The sequence below is a fragment of the Lygodium microphyllum genome, chromosome 28 (genome assembly GCF_053477565.2).
Source record: "Lygodium microphyllum isolate KBCC chromosome 28, Lygodium_microphyllum_v1.1.10, whole genome shotgun sequence".
Lineage (NCBI taxonomy): Eukaryota > Viridiplantae > Streptophyta > Polypodiopsida > Schizaeales > Lygodiaceae > Lygodium > Lygodium microphyllum.
The window spans coordinates 114,985,104-114,992,770 of record NC_141162.1 but is presented as its reverse complement, the minus strand read 5'-3'; positions in this window follow the sequence as shown (position 1 = coordinate 114,992,770).

The following is a 7,667-nucleotide window of genomic DNA, read 5'->3' as shown; positions in this document are numbered from 1 at the left end:
GCAAAGACGCCAGAGGCATCCCAGACATGACACTGAACACCTTGTCCGCTGTGGGAGAGCGGCCAAGGTGTCTGGTCATCTCTCCCATGAAGTCTTCCCTACTAGGAAAACCTCCAAAAAATGCATTGACCCCCCTGCCAAAGGAGGCCAATGTATCATTCATGCGATCCACATCTGGGTCATTGCTAGATGAACCAGGATACGACATCTGCAAAAAAAACACAGGAAAAAGATAAATTTATTTGCATACAAAAAATCATATATTACCTACATTTTCAAATAGCTTTCTTTAGACATTGAGCATAACACTTAAGTGCTAATGCTTCTCTTAAACAAGAAAACTGATAAACACAAACATGGGATTGGTCACATTCATCATTGCAAAAATACATTGTTTAATATCAGAACTGGGAGACCTGGCGCGTGTATCCCCGTGTCTACATTGCAGGTTAGACACGCTCTCAGACGCGCTCTAGAGTGAACCTTCTGTCCAGCGTGTCTATCTGCGCATCTAACATGCAGCACAGACGCGCTACAAGATGCGCATCCCAGGTCAATGCGCATGTATAATCGCGTGTAGACTGCAGGTCAACCTTCTGTGCAGCGCATGTATCATCGCGTGTACATTGCAGAGTACACGCGCTCTAAGACGCGCCCTCAGACACTCTAAGAGGAAACATTTTTTCGTGTCTATGTCTGCGTCTACACTGAGATGTAGACGCGCTATCAGACGCGCCCGGTCGGTCGATTTTAGGCCGACGACCGCCATTGACGATTTACAAAATGCAATACATAATGGAATCACAAATCCTAAATACACAGACAGAGCAGAGAGAGGAAGAGAGAAACAGAGAGAGAGAGAGAGAGTCACCTTGGGTGTTTGGTGTGGGGGGTGGTGGCGCTTCTTCCTTCTCCTTCTTCCTCTCCTTGGTAAGTTACCCTCCCTTGATGCTTGCTTGCTGCTTCTTCTTGTTCTCATCTTTCTTGTTCTCTCTTTCTTCCTCTCCTTGGCTTTTCTTTTTTCCTTCTTGTGTGTTTGAAATGAAAGAAGAGGTGAGTCATGAGGAGGTGAGGCATGAAGAGACTAGGTGAGGCATGAAGAGACTACATGTCGGCTAAACTCAAGCTTTAGAACCATAAAAAACGTAGGAAAGGAAAGGCGCAGTTTGAAAAGAAATGATTTAAGTATGGTTTGAATTTTGACGTGTGCGTCTATTTTCGCGTGTATATGTGCGTCTATTGTTCAGATAGACACGAATATAGACGCATAGTTAAATGAGGATATAGACACGCATTTGATTTATCATAATTTTTTGTTTTTAAGATAAGTTTTGATAGTGAATTCTTATCATAAGTTTTAATGTATTTATGATGATTTTTGTGTATTTAAAATTAAGATCTTATGTAAACATATGAATGACAAATATTTTGATGTTGTCATGAATCAGGTTTAATCATGTCGACGTCGTCATCACCTAGTGCGGTGCAAGCTGGTGAGTCAATGAGGACATCCTCAAGTGAGGATGAAACATTGCGTCTTCATAATCGAGATGCATGGCTACGACAAAAAATTAAATGCATGTGTGATCATTGTCGAGGGTGTATTTTTCAAGCACGTCGAATTGCAATGTCACACCTCAGCTTGTATGGAGAACGGGACCGAGAAAAATCACCGATATTCATTGTTTTTTTTTACCACTAAGATTGCATGTCTATGTTACGGGAATTATATATCAACATACATGAAACTCCCTTTTGTGGTAGAGCAGGATGCGGTGCCACATCCTCAGATGCTCCCTCCTGGGCGTCGAGAGGCTGCAAAACATCGACGCGAGGAGGCAGAGTCTTCAAGAAGAGTAGAGACTGACGACCATGATAGTAGCCCTCATGAAATGCCCCATCAAGTCGTAGAGGATGAGATTTTGGACAACATGGTACACCATCTATTTTCGGAATCGGTTCAGGGAGAAGATCACTCTATGAAGCCAGATGATCCACTATATGTAGCATCATCTACTCCGTTGTATGAAGGTTGTACGTACTCCGTTCTTCATGCGTCCCTCGAGATACTTAACTTGCAAACAATTTATGGATGGAGTAATGTCAGTTTGGATGCGTTATTGAAGTAGGTATCAATTCAGTGAGGTGTGTATACATTGTATTTTTTCATTATATATCTTTGAATTTCTACACAAAAATAAACAATTCTCAAATACATCTTGACAGATACATGAGCTCGAAGGAAATTGATCCAAAAACATTGCAAGATGCTCGAGTATTATCTGTTGAGGTGGTTTGTTTGGTGGAGAAAATTTTTCCCCGATCCATTTTGACTACTCAATTACAGTTACTCGTACATTTGATTGATGAGATCGCACTTTGTGGGGCAGTTCATGTAAGGTGGATGTTTTTTCTTGAGCGCTTCATGAAAACCTTCAAAGATTTTGTGAGGCAAAAAGCACGGCCTGAGGGAAGCATGGCTGAGGGTTGGTTAGTGCAATCATCCCTTGTTTATATCTCTGAATATCTTGCTGAAGTGGATCCCTCTCAACCACGACTATGGAAAGATGATGAAGACTTGAGGATGACCTCTATAGTACCTCAAGGAAAAGGAATGAGTAAAGTGCTAACAAAAGAAGAACTTCATAAGTTAAATAGTTTTTGTGTGCTCAATAGTGATGTAATGAGCAAATGGGTGACACTATATAATGAAGCAAGGGCAAGAAGAAAAAGCGAAAGACAAGAATTTCGCACTAGATATGGACGTAATGTCTCATTTCCAGATCATCTAAATGCGCTCCCACGTCATATTGATATAGATTGGTTACATGAGGAAATGGAGAGAATGGAAAAAGAGGAGGAAATTAATATATCTCAAGAAGAGTGGGAATACGCACGAGGTTGCTTATCAAAGGTGAGACATACTATCAATTAATTTGTTTCTATAAGTTTTATTTTATATAAATATTTGACATGTTTGATCTTTTATCTTTTACTACTAGTGCACATTATTCAATGCACTTTGGCGTGAGGGTAAACATCTTCGAACTCAACGTATAGATGAAAAGAGAAATACCCAAGATTGTGGTGTCATTGCTCACTTCAAGGCTGCCAATGGTACCATGGAAGGTTATTGTGGCTTGATCCAAGATATTTTGAAGCTTGACTTCAGACGATTCTTTATATATGTACTGGATGTGAAGTGGTTTAAAGAAGTGGTAACAAATGGTGAGCATTGCACAATCAGACGTCATCCAAGTGGTTTTGTAATCATTGACTCTACAAAATTTCACCAAAACAAGAATGACACATTAGTACTACCTCAACAATGCGAGTAGGTATATATGCAAAGGCTAATTTTTTAATATGTATACATGTGATACATATACACAATATAATAAATACTTAAGTTTTTTGCTTTTGTTTTTCCAATATAGGTTGTGTATCATCCAATGGTAAACAATAACCGATGGTGGTATGTCATCCCTATATCTAATCGTTCAAAACCAATATATGGTAATATTACCGACATGGAGATAGCAGATGACAATCCAACAATTAATGATGATGTGCATGATGACACCATAATGGATGATATGCGTGATATAGTACAAGATGAACCTCACGAGGATGTTCAAGGAAACGCAGAAGAAGACAATAATGTGATTGTCGATGATATTGATGAAGTTATTGAGCAATATAGCAACACATCTGATAGTGGGATAGACTTATTTGTTTCGTTACCTCTTGGTAACATAGACCTAGAAGTAGATAGTTTAGCAAGGGCTGATCTCATTGAAGATGAGATGGATCATTCACTGTAACATACTTAATTTGCTTATTGATTCAATGTGTATTCCTAATTCTATGCTTTTTATCATGCGAACACGTGCATACTCAAGAATCAATAGTTAATTTTAAAGCTAAATTGAATTTTCCATAATAAAAAGGAAGTATCTTTTATCATCTTCAAGTACGTAGAGAAATTACGAGATACATATTGCAATGCTTGCTACTAATTGTAAGGTTTCTGTCACTTGCCGCTAATTACTTATATCAGGCTTGTCAACTGGAGGAACTGCCATTCATTAGAGAGCAATGAAAAAGTAATTATTAACTCTATTTTTTTAATTCAATGATTCAATGTGTATTCTTAATTCTATGGTTTTTATCATGCATATATGTGCATGCTCAAGAATCAATTTCAGGTGGTTAAATAATTATTAACTTTGGTTTTTTAATTATGTGAATTGCTAATTTTAGGTGGTTAAATAATTGTGCGTCTGTTGGTGCGTCTATATTAGCGTCTATTTGCACGGATATATAGAAGCAAAATTCGTGTCTATTTACACGTACGTTTACACGCACTTATAGACACTCTGATAGACGCGCCTGACTTTGCGCATCTAACATGCCCGTCTATGTCTCGTTTCTGTTGTAGTGGACTACCAGTGCCAATGTGATAATCTAGGTGATTGTGGATTATTGGCAGTATGCAAAGATATGGGTCCGATAGCAAAAACAGGATTTGAGGGGGGGTCCAACATGGTAGTTAGTGCACTATGGATGGGCAAAAATCATTTGGCATGGGAGACTATAGTGATGGTTGGCATTGTGTGGAGTCAGACTAGGTGGGCTATCACACTAGTCAACTTTGGCCAAATTTGGCAGGGTTGTAGAGCTGTTGTGTGGATTCTAATCCATAGTGTTGATGGTTGTGGGGGATTGATGCACTAGAGATGGAGTATATTGGAAAGGGTATTAAGAATTGAGTAGTGTGGGGACTTGCTTACGTTGATACACCAAACACACAAGAGAAAGCTCACTCAAGACACAAGAAGAGAAATGGAGACCAAAATATTTGCTTGCTAGTTTTCTCTTCTTCTTTTATATGCAATACAATGTATATAAAGTATAGGTAAGATACAACATAAAGGAAATTGGCTACTAGATTAGACAGTGCATAACGGACTATACTAATTGATTGGGGCTATAACTATAGTTGTAGGTAGATGCAACAAACTAAATATAATAAGTGATAAGTCAGTAGCCATGTAAGGATCATAATGATCACCGATTCATAGTTCCTAAGAAGAATGGGACACTCAGATTCATATACGACTTATAGCCAGTAAACAAGGTCACTATTTGAAATGTTGGTGCATGACCTATTGTGGATGATTTCACTGAAGCTTTTGCTAGACGTGCTATCTATTCACTCGGTGATCTTTATTCTGAATATGATTAGTTTCATCTTGCCCTTGAGAGCAGAGATTTGACTACGACGAAGACACATCTAGGCCTTGTTCGAATGTGTATGCTTTCGCAAAGGAGCTACTATTTTGGTTGCCCATATAATGAATGGGATGAACAAGGTTCTATGAGATTTTTATTCTTGAGCTTACTATGCCTTTCATTGATGATTTACCTATCAAGGATTGCTTGGAAGAAGGAAAATATGATTCTTTAGATGACCATGGATGCAGGTTTTTTGTGGCTTTACATATTAGAGATGTTGAGAGGATTCTTTGCAGACTGGAGGAAGTCAATTTGACCTTCTCATAGTTGAATTCTATTTTTGGTGCGAGAGAAGTTTTGATTGTTGGATATATGTGTAGATATTCTGGCAGGAAGTCTTCTCCTGCAAAGGTTGATGCCATAGAGAAGATTGCATAGACTTGATCTTCTACTTCGGAGGTTCGCAGGTTTCTTGGGGCTTGTGTGTTTTATCTTATTTGGATTCCTCATTTTGCTCATATAGCAAATGATCTCTAAGTGTAGATGTGCAGACCCATCTAACAAGGTGATCCATCATCAATGTCCACATGTGTTAAACTTGCCATCTCAACACTCTCCCTTAAGCTTAACCTGTATCTTTGCAACTCTAAGTAAGCTGCAAAATTTTTGAAGCTTCTCTACACCCAATGCCTTTATGAAAATGTCATCTATCTAATCCTTTGCACTAACATATACCAAGTTAATCTCACCTGAAAGTACCTCCTCTCTCATAAAGTGATGATGCATATGTTTTGTGCCAGCATGAAACACTTGGTTCCTAGCTAATTGTATGTTGCTCATGTTGTCACTATGAATGACAACTAGACCATCTCCCTACACATCCAAATCACCTAATAACTTTTATAGCTATATCACCTCACATGTTCCCATAGCGGCACCTCTATACTTAGCCTTTGTACTTGATAAAGCAATTGTAGGTTGCTTTCTACTGCTCCATATAACTGCTGCACTACCAAGGAAAAACATGAATCTACTAACTGTAGATCTTTTATCAGACATGTTACCAACCCAGTTTACATTTGTATGTCCAAACACCTGTATATGCTTACTTGTCTCATATAAAAGTCCATAATGCAAAGTGGACTTCATATACCTCAATATGCATCTAACTACATTCAAATGAGGCTTTCTAGGCATCTACATAAATAGAGTGACAAGGCCAAGAACATAACTCAAGTCTGGCTAGTCATGTAAATCAAACTCCTACTATCCTTTTGAACATAGTAGGGCATTTTATCTCATCCCCAATATCAACACTCAACTTAAGATTTTCTCCAATGGTATTGAAAGAGGCTTATAGACTACCATACCATACTTGGACAACAAATCCAAGCCATACTACCTTTGGGATAGCCATATAGCATCATCACATTTGATCACCTCAATACTAAGAAAATACATTAGCTCACCTAAATCCTTTATCTCAAACTTATTCTTCAAATGGTTCTTGACTTCTACAATCCCACTGTCATTCAATTTGTCACTGTAATGACCAAGTCATCCATATAGATGACTATGATAACCAAACATACATCTCCCTTTCTCACATAAAGTGAGTGATTAGCCTCAAAAGCATAAAATTCAATGCTGATAAGATACTCTATGATATTGTTAGATCATGCTTTAGGCATTTGCTTCAGCCCATAGAGTGCCTTCTTTAATATGCACACATGGGTGGAATGCTTTATATTCACATAACCTATTGGCTACTCCATATACACCTCTTCTTAAAATTGACCATACAAGAATGTATTCTTTACATCCATTTGCTACAAACTTCAACCTTAAAGCTACTCCCAAAGTAGTCACATGTCTATTACTTGCCATCCTATCAATTGGATTGAATGTCTTTTCATAATCTATGCTATATGTTTAAGCATAGCCTTTCGGAACCAGCCTAGCCTTATATCTACTAACAGAATTATCTGCATTATGCTTGATTTTGTAGATCCACTTATAGCCAATAGCTTTCTTGCCCTCGGGTAATGGCACCAAATCTTATTGTCCTCTAATGCAACCATCTCCTCATCCATTGTTGCATCCCAATGAGCATGACCAATAACATCCTCAAAACAAGTGTGCTCAATATCCTCAAATATCTGTACCATGTAGACATAACGGTGAGCTGCATAACCTTCAAAACCAAATCTTTTAATAAGGTATTTGACCCTGCAAGACATGTGTACCACTAGATCACTCACTGCAGCTTTATATTACCATGTTCTTTCTCTACATTTGGTGTCCTTGACTGAAGGAATACCAAGCTCATTATCCAAACTCTTTGAACCATTGGAATCTCCATCGAATCCCATATGACTAGCAAATGCATTATTACCATCAGGCACTTTCTTTTTTTCTTTGTCTTTACT